The sequence below is a fragment of the Plectropomus leopardus genome, chromosome 16 (genome assembly GCF_008729295.1).
Source record: "Plectropomus leopardus isolate mb chromosome 16, YSFRI_Pleo_2.0, whole genome shotgun sequence".
Lineage (NCBI taxonomy): Eukaryota > Metazoa > Chordata > Actinopteri > Perciformes > Serranidae > Plectropomus > Plectropomus leopardus.
Genome location: NC_056478.1, coordinates 12,905,244 through 12,919,626, shown reverse-complemented (window position 1 = coordinate 12,919,626; position 14,383 = coordinate 12,905,244). Strand labels below are relative to the sequence as shown.

Sequence of the window (14,383 nt, the reverse complement as noted above, 5' to 3'; positions counted from 1 at the left end):
TTGTTAACTGATTATTAAACTTGAAGCGACAACTTTAAGGGTGTGTTGTTATTTATAATTATAATTGATTGTAGACCTGCGTGTGGTGTTTCTAGCAGGGTAGACGTTGAACTTACTGTTCTGTGTAATAGCAGCAACAGAAAGTTTGCTGATCCTATCTACCTTTGAAGAGATTTTTTTATCTAATGAGAGGGGGATTACCTCTCTTATAGATGTCCACCTCCGCTTCTGGGTCATTAGATTGTTGAGGTGTGCTGTGGTCGGCCCCCAGGAGCAACATCAGTAGTAGCAGTAGACTCTGCTGTCTCATCATGTCCCCCTGTAACACTATTAGTGGTACCACTAACTGGTATTTTTTTTTTTTTTTATCATTGTTCACTGGTTAAAGGGTAAATTAGTAACAAAGCTAGAACATATTGTAGAACAGTGGTTCCCAACTGGTTCCAGACTTTCCCCTCGTCATTAGTTCATGGTCCACACAGTTTGAAATACCCAGTGTCATTCTGTCATTTTGTTTGGCCATATCATCTAACAGTTTGCTGTCTCTGTAAAATAGCTGTTCGTTATTTACTCACTCTACAGCAGGAAACAGCACTTCAAAATAAAAGTTCTGCATTGGAAATTCACTGACCCAATTTTGGACTGCAACCCACCAGTCTCGGACCACTGTTGTGGAATGCATACATTGTTTTCCTTACCTTTTGATTTAATACATTTCTAAATCAATTTGTGGAAGTTACTGAAACATTAACATTTTGAATGATTTTAATATTCTTTGATAACATCAGATGGACTAAGATAAATATTACTACCAAAAGAAGACATTGCATTGCGTATGTGTCTTGTTAAATGACCTCCAATGAGAGTCTTTGACCCTTATTGGGCCATAATATACTGTATGTCTGGAATGGATCATCTCTGTGCTGAAATCACACCTCTCTGTGTCAAGCAGAAGAGTATAACAGTCCCATAAAGGTCTATTGTTGGGGCCCATGAGAAAAGTAGCACACTTCAGCGGACCACAGTCACACAGTGTGTGGAGCTCCATTTTTTTTTCCCGCTGTGGAAATATTTTATGACATGGTCTCACTTTTGACAAGGCTATCCAGAAAGCTACTTCAACTGCCCAACTTTTTTTGGACTGTAAGTCTCTCATTCCATTTCATCATTTCTCTGAGCATCGCTCGTATGTCTGCCTCTGTCCTTTATCTCTCACAAACCTTTATTTGTCTCTTTAAGTGCCTCTCTCCTCCTTCTCCTTCTCCTCCTCCTCCTCCTCCTCCTCCTCTCTTCTGTCCGTCACGCCAGTGTGAGACTAAGCACCACACAGGCTCTCTTTATGCAGTCTGTTTGTTCTGCAGGGCCAAGCTGCGGCACCATCCCTGCCCTGCTCACTGGTGAGCAAAGTCTGATAAGAACCTCGCTGCTGCTGCTGCTGCAGGGACAGATAGAGATTAGATGTTAGATTTGAGACGTGAGGCATCAAAATAAATAGCTCTTCAGTTTCTGTTTGACTTGCACATGGTTTACAGAAACACATGGACACACGTTGCTACGATTAAAGTTCTGTCATAGCTTATAACAATATACAGAGGAATGCATGCATCACTCTGTCATCATCCATGAGACAAGGGTCTTTCTCACAGCTGGTTGAGCCCCTGGGCCAGCACTTCCTGTCAGGAAGCAATAAAATCCTATCACACTCCAGAGCTAGTATACTGCTAAATAATTACAGCCAATAATCACAACATTGTATATAGTGTGAGTTCCTTATTTTCATTACCTTTCACAAATAATCACATTAGATATCATTTGACAAAGAACCACAGTTTGACAGCTTGAATGTGTGCTGTATTTATTTCAGTCTTTCTCTCTGTGTGTGCTGGTGCATGTGCTGTATATACAGCACTGTATCTACTCTCTGTGTGTGAATGAATCTGTGCTTTCTGGTGGATTCATTATGTCTCACTCTGTTGAAGGCATTTCAGGCCGTTGAGGAAGCTCTAGCTGCCAGATAGTGCAATTCATCTCCTTCTGCTGACCTCCGCAGTGGGCTCACAAACTGATTTGATAACAATTTGTTCCTGTTTCCCCTCTTGCTGTCTCTCACTCTTCCCCTCTCTGCCCCCCCCCCCCCCCCCCCCCCCCCCGACTTTCTTTCTTTTCATTTCTTTTCATTTCCTCGTTGTGGACGCTGTACACTACAGCAGCTGCTTTTCCTGAATCATCTGTCATATGACAAACCCAGAGGAATTCTGGTTCTCTGTAGTAATTCACAAGCTCTTTCTGATCCCTCCCTCATATGGCTTTGTCTTCCCTCTTCCCTCCACTGCCCACATTCTGCCTCTTTCCTCTTTTCCATCCAGAACTTAATGTAGCCCTCCCCACAGGGTCCCACAGGGTGCGGCACAGCAGGTGATTTACATTGCACACCACAGACATTCTGCATATGTGCATGAATGTATGTGGACATGTATATTTTATAGAACGAACCACAAGAAGACCCTGGACAACTAGTAAAAGGAGTAGTTTGAAATTTTGGGGACATGCTCTAATTGCCTTTCTTAGCCTTCTTGCCTTCTTAGCATAAAGACAATGGGGGAACAGCTAAAGTCTGCATGCCAGGACCTCTAAATCTAATAAGTAAGCTTCAGGAGTTAGTAGACAGATTATTTATTTACCTTAGCCAAGCTAGCAGTCTACCCTTGTTTTCAGTCGTCTGTATGTTCAGCTTATATAACAGTCTCTAACTAAGATAACTGTCAATTCTCAACAAAAACAAAATAAAAAACATTTACCTCCCAAATGACCTTTTCTTTATCATTTATTCACCTCTTATGTTAAATTTGTGAAGAAAACTTTTTGTTTCTGGCATGCCCACACTGTGAACGAAGAATCCCAAAACTGAAAATTCATGATGAATTGAAGCCCTAGGGGTCCCCATTTAACAAAAACAAAACTTTATGAGAACACCCAATAACTAACTCTCACAAAACTCATGCATAGTTTCTCCAAGTGCCATTTCCCAAACAGACAGCTCTTTTAGCTAGGCTCTCATGAAAGCCAGACGATATTGACAAAACTGTAATTCTCGACCAAAGTCAAACAGTAACATAAACAAACTAACTGATTGAGGCAGTGGCACACCAGCAGCTCCCATGTCAGTAGAGTCTGGCTTTGAAGAAAGCATCAATAAGTTTCACTTTCCATTCAGTTTCCTGTTGGAAATAGTTGTCTGTTTGGGAAGCACTGAGCATACGACTGAATAAATAAGACGTGGATTATACTGCGAGAACTGTGAGAGTTTGTAAAAAAATGTTTTGACATAGTTTCGCTATGTTAAATGTGGACTCATATAACTTAAATTCTTTAAGAATTTTCTCAATTTTTGGATCTTTTTCATTCACCATAAGCATGCAAGAGTTTTCTTCACTAATTCTACACAACAAATAGTCATTTGGGGGCTAAACTCCTTTAAGTGTTTTCCCAGATGTTCCTTAAAGTTGTGATTCATGTTGTGGCCTCATTAAGGCTCCTCACAGATGTGATTGTTTTCATGACTTTGTGTCCTTGGCTGTGGGATTAAAGTGTGCTGCTCTGTGTAACTGTGATAGAGCACATTGCAGGTCATACAGATTCCAGGTTTTCTCAGTGGCTACATGCACATCTGAGCATGAAACCTAAAGCAAGCAGATAGCTGACGCTCAGTGTGAAATCACTCACAGTGGGATGAAGCCTGCAGGTTTAAGACTTATGAACCATTCTTTGCATTCGTGTGGAACAGTTAAACATATAAAGCAATGATTCTTGGCATGTAATGGCAGGAGTTACTCACCCTTAGTGTTCATAATGGCTGCCTTGTTGTTTGTTCACAGTGGAGGCTGAAAAAAAGAACTGGCTAACATCATGACAGGCCAGCAAAAATATAAAATCCACATTAAGATTTGGTTCACCAACAGTCTGAAAATATCTGGTTTGGTGATGATTGTGCAGCTAGGCATGAGTGCGTACTCAGCTCTTTGTGTTTTTCCATATTTATCTATAGCATGCCTCATTTGTGACTCAGCAGCAGTGCTGAATCCTAACAGAAGGGTGTAGATTGTTTACAGTTCCTGCAACTGGTTGTTTTCTGTTTTTTGTCGACATTGTCATGATGAAAGGAGTTGTAAAAACACATTGTAATCCTTTTTTGTCTTTCCAGTCCCCCGTATGCTTTTTCTTGCTAACGGTTACCATTTTAATAGCGGGGCTTTTGGTGGAAAAAAATCTGCCTCAGAGGGTGATGAAAAAGGTGAACTTTTATTACAGATAATTGATACATTCACAAGAAAGGCACTTGTTCAGCTCCATATAGAGTTGAGATGGTCACTGTTAGACCATAAGGAAAACTAAAAACAGAGATAAATTGAGTGATAGAGTGATAAACAAGCTTGGGCTGCAAAAAAAAAAAACCGATTCTTTGAAAAACTGAAGCTTGGTTGCAGCTCAGGGCCAAGGGAGCTGTATTGTAAACAAACAATTAAAGCAGGGTGTTTTTCTGGCTTCTTTCACTCAGGCAGAACCGTCTGTTCTGGTTGCAGCTGAGCCAATGTGTTGAACTTTAACGTCTATAAAAGTAAAAACTTGAAGTCAAGATGTTGAGGACAAAAATCCAAACATGTATGAACAATAAAATAACTTTGTTTTTATTCAATTTGAACCATACGTCAAGACCAAAGACTGTTTTAAATAACACAAGATTTATACTTGCGTTTAAGGGCACGGAGGGAGACATCTGTCTGCACTCTGCGTTTATTTCATCTGTATTTGTGCATGTTATCTGAAAGCTTACCGATACGGACAAAACAGAGCGGTACCACCTGAGATTGTGGAGCAAGATATGACAGTAGGACACAATGAAGGCCTTTTAAAGATGGAACATTTTTATGTCCTCTAGCACCAGTGCCATGTTTGTTGTTGTCAGAGACTTTTAACTCTTCTATGTAGGGCCATCTATTGGCTGTGTCTGTGCCAGCATAAAGGATGCACAGAATTATTTGGGCAGTGATGGTCACAGTGAAATGAACATACATATTTTGTATGGGAGCATAAATGAAACCCACTCGCAACAGCACCAGGCTTTGAAGCCAAATTTGCATTGTGGCCGAACAGTGGAGTTATGACTTCTGAGTCAGTCACATGATGGCAATGGGTCCAGAAACACTTTTTCCATGTCTCTAAATCTGTGGATAATTTTTTTTGGATGTCCTAATCCCATGAAATGACTCATTTCACTATTGGGTTTTTGACCCATTTGGTCCAATAACATTTCGAAAGTCAAGAAGAGCAGCACGGTTAAATCGTTTTTATCCCTGTTTAAGTTAGTGGAGCGCTAAACCCAAAGTTAAGCTGCTCGGCCTCTGTAAAGCCCAGTTCAGACCAGAGATTTGCAATGAGACAACACTGTTTTAGAGCGTTGCAGAGAAAAATGGCAGCAGTGTGAACAGACCAGTCTCAGCTCGACTCAAGCCAGCTGATGGTGTCGACTGCTACTTAACCTGCTGTTTCATCACTACTAGAGCTGCAACTGTAGTAAATATCTATCACTATCCTCATTCGTATTTTAGGAGCTACATATTATTTGTATATTCAGCTACAAAATAAGCCCAAAAATCTGGATATCAGAACAAAAGTACAGAAAGTCTGTATGTATGGAGACATTACATCGTCTCATGTAGTGGCATTGGGTGTAGACAAGCGCTATACATGTAATTGCAAGTTTCATCTCTTCTCATCACAAATCTTTTAAAGGACTTTTAGAGGAACAGCAACTTTTATAGGAATGAATGAGCCCTGCCTCCAATGTTGTATCCAATTATCTTTATACATCCGTGCTATGAATGAGCCTTATGAATTTACGGTATGCTCTCAGGTCATACTCAGACATCAGCACAGCTAATTTGACAGGCATTTCTTATTCATAAAAACACTTGTTTGCACAACATGACGGACACAATAATGTGTATTTTTGGAGAGCGAGAACATTTAGCAGGTGCTAATTGGGCAACATCTCACAACAAACTACTTAATTTACTCTCTAAACCATGAGTTTTCATTCCAGTTGCAGTTGTGTATGGCACTTGTCATCAGCGGTGATTGTGCATAGCTGTGGGGGCCAGACATTTATGCATGATGTGTTTCCACATCTGGCGTGTGTTTTGTGAGTTGAGAGCTGGTGTAAAGCAACAGAGGCAGAGTAGTTGCCCAGTTGCGGTTGGCTTTAATGGGCTGGCTGCTGGAGTTTAGCTGCTGCTGTTGTTGTTGTTGTTGTTGTACTAGGGTCTACCATTATTTACTTACTTATAATATTGTGAAATTACATGAATTTTGACACTTTTTTTTAACTTTGACTCAGAGCTTTCTGTCTTATGGTGTGTTGCTGACAAGTTTTATCCAAAACAATCAATAAATTGGTCATTCAACACACAACCATGCTTTGAATTAATGTCAAACACACACATACATTTTTCTTAAGCATTTTTATATGTGAAGTTTCCCCCCCACCCCAAATTCTGTTGTTTATTATTACATTTTCTTTATCAATCTAAAAGTAAGACTTAAAAGGTCCCCTCCGTTTGACTTTTTTTATAGGGGTGTGTGGGAAAAATCACTGGTCAGTCAAAATGGTCACCGGCAGCCTCTTTATCCATAAGGACAGGCTGGCAAGACAGCTGGTGTCGTGTCCTCATGTCCACAAGCTGAGACGAGGTACGTACAAACTGCACAAGCACTCCGTTAATCTCTGAAGGGGAAGTGACTCGTCCAGAATTAGCTAATGGGACATGCAGCTTTTATCGGAAATCCGTGGCATCATCGCATCCTGTGTTGAAAAATATTTTCTGATTGTGGCGTTTTATTCTATCTTGCTATCGTGGCAATACAGACGTGATCAGCCACATGATTTCGTGAAGAAAGAGCATCCGCATCACTGCCTGACTAGTTGATGAGTGATTGCTTCTCCTGCTCTGACTGTGTGGCGTCAGGCGTCTATTAGGGTCTCAACTGTTTGCCCAATTTTCTACTTCATGGCTCATTTCTTCATTTCAAAGCTTGATTTTTGAAGGCAATCATGTGCCTGTCAGATAGAGCGAGGTCTCACGAGGTCATACCTGTTTTTGTGTAGAAATCAGTGGAGAATAAGGTGAAGTCACAGTGGTCCTAAGAGCAATACTTGATGTACTTTACTCATCTAAATTAAATTGATTACACTGCAGAAGCACTCCATAACATGCACCTAATGAACAGCCCCTGCTCTGTGCCACAATATTTGATTCTGAAAGACATGGAAATCCTTTTTTCCCCTCAGACTTTAAATTCAGGAATCCCTGGCCTTTGAGTTTTAACCAGGTGATGCTCCAATACTCCTGATGTGGTTACTTTATGCCTGACATGATTTTATTCACTCTGCTCGGCTTCATTCAGCCTCATCGACTGCCTCTTCAAATTCGGAGACATCAAGTGACTCAGCCGGGGACTCGTAGATCACTTTAGTTTGTCATGTGTGAAATCTACTGATTGAGAGCAGCAGTTCAAAGTGCGTTATTCTCAACATTAAGTTTGGAATGCACTGGTGGCTAAACACAGAACTGATCAACCGTTATCTTAGAAAACATGCAAGATTTGATTCAAAGTTGTTCCTAACTTCAAAGTGTGTCAGTTAGAAATGCTGCGGTCAGTGGTGACTGCAGAGTGTCACACAGCATCTTTGTCAACTACAGCACTAGTTTACCCCTTGACTAATATTAAAACATAATAATACCATTGATGATTTTCTCATAAACTATATGACTCCCGATTTCATGATTCCTTTTTTCCTAAAACTGGAAATGATGGGACAAGATGCTTAGTACTATCCAGTACTCCAGTATGGATGGTATTTGTTTTTAATCATTGCGATATGATATTACATCTTATTGCAATTTTGGTTTGCAAGACACCATGGGAAAATATTGAGTCATTGACTTTTATAGACTGTATATTATTAGGCATATGCCAGTCAGTCTTTCTGACTTTTATTTCAGCAGCATCATTGCTACTCTGCACATAAAAATGATAAATAAAATACTTTACTTTGAAGTAAACTGGTACATTTAGCTGTTTCTGCTCAACATGCTTGTGCCAAATGAAAATAAGAAAAGAATATATAAAACAATTAGAGTCTCACAGCACAAATAGAAGTCTTTCAATTAACATCCTTTAAATAGCAAATTCAAAACTGTCATTTCAAATCCTTGGACTTGACTGCATATAAAAGTGGTAAATATAATCAATATTATATAACATATATAATAGTTCTATAAGAACATTTATAAAATATTTATAAAATTGGAAATATGAATATATCCCCCATATACTTTAAATGTGGTGCCTTCCTCTGGTGGCTGTATTTTTAAATCCATTTGGAAACTTTGATTTTGAGTTTTTACCCTTCGGGCTTCCTGTGGCTGATCAGTGGCACATTGGTTGAAGTTGATGAGTAACAGATTGAGCTCACAATATTAAGTGAGCAACTATTAGTTTGTTTCCATGGCGCAAAAGACGTATTTGCAAGTAACTGAGCACACATGTCGTTTTATATTAAGCATGTGAAGTGAAATGCATCATTTGTGAAGATAATATTTTCACAATTGTGATGCTAATTTCAGTTAGCTCTGTTTTTCCAATTATATGTTAGCATTAATCTAACTACTACTACTACTACTAATCTAATAATTACTAAAATAATTTTTAAAAAAATAAAATTTCAATTCAGGAATCTAAATTACATCACTTCCGGGTGAAGTTGAATAAAATACTGATTCATAAATCATATTAAAAAAAAAAATCACAATGCTGAAGTGAATCAAATTTTCCCACACTTACTAAATATGTCTTTTATACATGGTTTCTGGGCTGCACAGTTGCCACAGTAAATACTGCTGTGCTGGTTCATCAGTTTTGTGTTACATCCCTGTCATACAATATACATGGTGGCAACCACTGGTGTCCACAAATGACATGCTGCCATCATCCTCAAGTCTCCCAACCCCTGCGCATTTGTATGCATGTGTCCTCATACTCCCTTTCAGTAACCAAAATTTTAGGGGAGCATTAGGTCCACAAATTATTCTCCCCTACCATGTTTTGGTCTTTGGGCACCTGCAATAACATAGCAACGGCATAGCCTATTTCTATTTTTATCACAAAGCTGTCTGACCATTGTTGATACTCCAGTGACTGAGGGGTGATGTGGAGTAGGGCGTAGTGGGTGGAGACCCTGACCCTTAGCTTAACTCCCTTCTGTAATTAGGTAGAGCTACGGGTCTTACTTGAGGGCCACACCCTCACTCCAAATCAAAGGGTTGGGTGACCACACACACACACACACACGCATTTAACGGGCACAGAAAAGCATGAGCCGTACACGCTGACTTTGTTTGCATATGCTCTCTATTATGGCACAAATGTTAAGTAAGGACTGTAACTGTAGACATGTGTCTAGTTTAACTGGGTGTGTTGCACACAGCTGGATCAGGCAGGAGTTATGTAATTTCTTGACTACAGTGCAGACTGTCATGAGATATCTGTCTACCCAAACTTAGTCACACTTTTTACTCTCTCTGCACTGTTTAATTTAAAAACTGCACTCTGTATTCCTATGGCAAAGTCAGTGTAAGGTCGTGAAGCAGGCACGCACCTTTCATTCTCTCATTTACGTCTGTGGTGGATACAGAAAGTACAGCAGGATGTGGTTAAGGATGAGAGAGTTTAGTCTTCACAGTCTGTGGAACCTGTAATCTGCTTTCACATACTTGTAGAACATTCCAGGGCAGCAGCTTTGTAACCCTCCATCTTTGCTTCGAGTCGTGTCCCACAGCAAAGCGAAGGCCCCTTAACTTCAACACTGCTGCACCCATCCTCTTGGCCATATCCTCAACAGCCATTCCTGTGTGGTTTTCCGCTCCCACCTCGGCCTATTCTGGGATGTGTTCTTTTCCTAAGCTCTACTTAGCTAGGTCGCCAATTTCGCGAAGCAAATGAAATGGTCTATGCTCTAAATACATGTTTATGAAATTCCCAAACTTACTGTAGCATTCCTGACGCAGGCCAACACCAAAGGGAAAATTCCAGAGTCTGAAGGAATTGTTCTGGGATGATTCGGTCAAAGCTCAGTGGGTTATTGGCGTACAAATGTGGAGATTTCTACGTTGCACCGTGCAGTTCTCTTTGGTTTGAAATGATCTATGTAAAGAAGTATTACCCACCTTTTGTGAATACTAATGAAATGTGCACCCTTTTTAACAACAGATCTTTTTTTCAGATCTCTAGTGGTGCCCCCAGAAATGTTTCATAGGAGTGGCTAGATGGGGCCACTGAAAATCTTGGGATGGCAAACCTCAAACAGAAATCCTTAAACTGAATCTCAGGGTTTCAGTTATTTTTTAGCATGTTATGTATGTATATTGTCATTCAAATTGTTCCCTTGACAAAAGTTAGCCTAAATCTAGAGCGTTATTTAGCCCTCCTCACAACAAGTTATGCTGACAGACTTGGTACTATTGGATGTCTTCGGTTGTCTGGTTTCAAAAGATATGACTACCTTTGTGGTAGTTTTAAAAATTAGCTCGCCAGAACCTCTTAGAGACAGTAATATCTATTGCTGCCCTGTAAAACTCGGAGGCTTGAATCAGCAGTTGGAGACCCCTCAGCCGACTGAGATTGCTTCAAGTCAAGCGGTTGTTTTTTTCTGCGCAGTGTACTTCTGGGGACGTTTTGGTCCCATTTAATTCTAAGTCAGGTACAGCCCTAGTAATATCAGCCTCCAATTAGCAGCTGCAGAAGCAACTGCACATCTCAGATTATGTTTTCAGAAATCCAAATGTGGAAAAAGAAACCAAGATTATCAGTAACTATGGACTAGCCGAACCATCCGGAAACAATTATAAAGCAGCAGCCTACAATGTAAAAAGAGGCAAAATGGACTAAATAACAGCATACAAGTTGAAGGAGCTTGAGCTTGAAGGAGGGATTCATTTCACTATATGATTATAATTGACAAATAAATTATTACAGCTGAAAAATAAATGAATGAGTTTGATAGAAAAAATGCCACAAAAATAGCGACAAGTATGTTTGAGACTGATGCAGCTGCACAGCTTGTTGTAAGTAAACTTTCTGAATTAACAACAAATGCATAAGTCATTTTTTCACTGGAGAAAAGGGTCAACTTGGCAAATGAGGTGACTAATTGATGTTGGCGGTAATTTGCTTTAATAAGTACCTGAACAAGGGCAACGGCTGACCTTTTTTTGTGTGCACGTTTGGTTCTAAAGATTAATTGAATGCCTCTACTTATGTAAATACAGGATTCGTAGTTAGTGTGCAAATACATACAGTATTAAGGATGAAGATGTTTAATAGCGGTTTGCTGTGGTCTGAGTAGTGTTTTAGTTTAACATCTGTGGGAAACATAGTGAGTTTGAGCGATGGCTTTCTTCTCCAGATTCACAATAGTTAGATCCTCTTTTTGATTCATGCATAAAATAACGTTTATGGCAATAATCAGCTTCACAGAGTTTCACATGTGGTTCTGCCATATAAATCATGTTGCTCAATAAGTTAACTTGTTTTATTTTCACATGTTGTTCATAAAATTAGAGAACATTTTAATATGTGGAGACCTCTTGCTGTGCAGATCACAGGCTTTTATTTACTACACAGTTTTTCTTAATTTAGCAAAGATACAATCCTTTGAAAATCTATTTCGAGGGTGGAAGTAACACCCAAATACTGAACGGCACAGATTGTAGCAATTCCAAAGTCTGATTCATGTTTTAACAGTTCTGGATGTTTTTAGGGTTTTTTTTTTTTTTTTTAGACTTTTCAGGTTAATATATAGACTGTCTTAAAATCCACTGGTTAAAACCTTAAAGCACTCCTGATTTATGTTGTTCATCTTGCAGTATTGATTAGATAATTGTACTAAGGAATGGTTATGCAGCTGCTCTTAGCCAGAGGCGAGTCCATGGATCTTGTGACACAGTAATCCAATTAAACGTTTAGCTACACGCCCATGCATACCCACACTCCGGTTACTTTGCCTTTCAATCACTCTCTCTCGCTCTCTCTCTCTCTCTCTCTCTCACACACACACACACACACACGCACTACATGTGATAAACATGATGAAGTTCAAAGGTGACACTGACCTTTGTTTAATTTGTGAATTTTGCCTTCACTTCTTAAAGTGAGCCCTTTGCCCTCTCCTATTTCTCCACTTGACCATTCCTGACCTGTGCATTCTTAGTACCTCCACGCAGATTGGTGACACATGAGGGGAAACATTAAAGCCCCTTTTCCCACTGGACAACATCTGGCTTTTGTATTTAATGGGAAAGGTTACAATCGTTATTCATTCATTCACAGAATAAATGACTGCAGTAGTCACTGGTATTTTTTAGAACAAACCTGCAGTAATGGAAATACTTCACCCAGAAGGATGTGGTAATTGTTGCTCTTTTACCTGTGCAATCTAATGACATGCCACCACAAAATACCGTTTGTCTCTGTCCAAGTAGGGCTTGAACATGATTTCAAATTAGTCTGCACTGAATTTGAAAGAGGGACTGAATAAGTATCCTAAAAAAATAACATTGCATCCGCTTCAGTGCTGCTTTGTGGTGTTCCCCTGTTTTCTGATGTGATCATGACACTGAATGTGACACACCATTAAAAGATAACAGAAAGGCATACTTTTCTACTGCAGAGCCTGGGAATGGCATAGAAGTCTATTGCCTATTTTTAGAGGGTTTTTCATCGTTTAAATAACCCACATACACATGCCAATTTTGGTGGAAAAAGGGTTTAAGTGTTTTAGTAAAGTGTTTGGCAACCACGAGCTGCCAGAACAGTTTCTGTGCTCATGGGCATAAATAGGTGCAATAGGTGCATTCACAAATTTTGAGACAATAGGTGAAGATATGTAAAAGCCTTTGTCTGCATTGTTCACAGTTGTTTTGCAGGAATCTTAACACTTAATCTTCTGTTGTTGGTTTTATTCATGCTGGAGATGAATAGAGGCTTAATCCTTTTTCCAGATCCACAAGGACACACCTCTCCATCAGCTGCTCTGCTGTCAAACATATAAAGGGGAAAAAAAGGGGAAATATACTTCACTTTCTTGCGAAGACAGAAGAGGAGATCGATGCTATTGCTGTGTATGTACGCTAAATTTGAAGCTGCTGCAAGCAGCCAGTTAATAATTACCGCAAAGACTGGAAACATAGAAAAAAGGCCTGCCTGACTCTCTCTTATTGTAACAATATCCTCCTAGCACTTTTGAAGGTCACTGACTAATGTTTTTTTTGCCTCTTTTTAAATATTGTTGGGATTTTGTTACACAGATTAATAGATTTGCTTTTAAAAAAGTAGGGATAAAAATAATAAAATCACCATTTTATGGGGGTTATGTGCAGAAATATTTCTTGTTTGGACCAGTTCAGTAATCTATCCTTACAAAGCGGTGACTGTGAGCATTCAAATTATTTTTATACTCATACAACCATTTAGTGAACCCCTGTGCCAAGGGGCCTTTTGCATTTGTTTCATGTTTAGGAACCCAGCGCTGCTTTTGAAAGTCAGTTCCTGTGTATTTGTGCAAACAGATGGAGCGGAGTAGGGGGGCACAGTGAAGTCATACCAACCATAGGTTAGTAATAAATCATGTAAACACTGAGAACAATAAAAATGCATTTGGCACAAAGTACAGTACACATTTTTTTGGACTTGTTTGTTCAGTTCTGGAATCAAAACATTTCTTAATCAAGACCCATCAAAGTGTCTCTCTCGCTGGATTCTAACTGTGGATCAGAGGACAATGGGGTCGATGAGTACAGTAGACTGTACAGTGGCTCTTTAAGTTCATTTTCCTCTCTGTATGGGTGGTGGGGGCGGAGGGCAGCTGTCGGCTTTTACGAGCCTCGTGCCCTGGAAAAAATTAGTTCCAATCCCTTATCCAAAACGCTAATGAGAAGAACACACGGGAGAGTTTCTGGTCGTGGGGGGTGCTTGTCCATGATGGATCACAGAGGAAGGAACAGAGATGTCTGCCTCTCTGCATCCTCGCCCTGCTGTGACCTCAAATGCCTCGGAGAAGAGCTGCAAACCTCCCCCAGCATTCCTCAGGAAATCTGTGCGAAGTCATGAAAGAGAGACAAGATAGAGTCAAAAAAAAACCAAAACACCTGAGGGTACGCGTAGCGCAGCTGTGTCAGTATTTATATACCTAGCGCTCGATGAATTAATGAGGCACAACACACACAGAAAGTCAAGCAGGTTCCATACAGTAACTGCAGTAACTGTGTGT

General features: G+C 39.8%; 1 protein-coding gene across 1 annotated transcript in view; it reads left to right on the top strand.

The window, feature by feature from the left end:
- Positions 1–14,383, top strand: part of usta (uronyl 2-sulfotransferase a) — a 79,078-nt gene that overhangs the window by 26,755 nt on the left and 37,940 nt on the right. The window lies entirely within an intron of this gene.